At 54.1% G+C, this 403-nt stretch overlaps 1 protein-coding gene across 1 annotated transcript in view; it reads right to left on the bottom strand.

Annotated features, from left to right (window-relative positions):
- CDK12 (cyclin-dependent kinase 12) overlaps positions 1 to 403 on the bottom strand; it is a gene marked incomplete at its 5' end in the record, with an annotated part of 16,044 nt that overhangs the window by 5,910 nt on the left and 9,731 nt on the right. The window lies entirely within an intron of this gene.

Raw genomic sequence — 403 nt, 5'->3', positions numbered from 1 at the left:
GAGCTTGAGTCTGTGCCCTCTTGTCCTGCTGCTGGTTGCCTGGGAGAAGAGACCAACCCCCACCTGACTCCAACCTCCTCTCAGGGAGTTGTAGAGGGTGATGAGGTCTCCCCTGAGCCTCCTCTTCTCCAGGCTGAACACCCCCAGCTCCCTCAGCCTCTCCTCATGGCACTTGTGCTCCAGTCCCTTCACCAGCCTCACTGCTCCGCTCTGGACCTGCTCCAGCCCCTCAATGTCCCTCCTGAGCTGAGGGGCCCAGAGCTGAGCACAGCAAGGCTGAGGCTGAGTTTATAAACCAACCAACATAATTAATTACTTATTTTATACATAGTAACTAACTATATATATACACTATAGCTTCCCTGTGAGGTGCTGAGGCTCTGGCACAGGTTGCCCAGAGAAG

The sequence above is a fragment of the Acanthisitta chloris genome, unplaced genomic scaffold (genome assembly GCF_000695815.1).
Source record: "Acanthisitta chloris isolate BGI_N310 unplaced genomic scaffold, ASM69581v1 scaffold10157, whole genome shotgun sequence".
Taxonomy (NCBI): domain Eukaryota; kingdom Metazoa; phylum Chordata; class Aves; order Passeriformes; family Acanthisittidae; genus Acanthisitta; species Acanthisitta chloris.
Note: the sequence above shows the minus strand (reverse complement) of the source record. Positions and strands in the feature narration are given on the sequence as shown.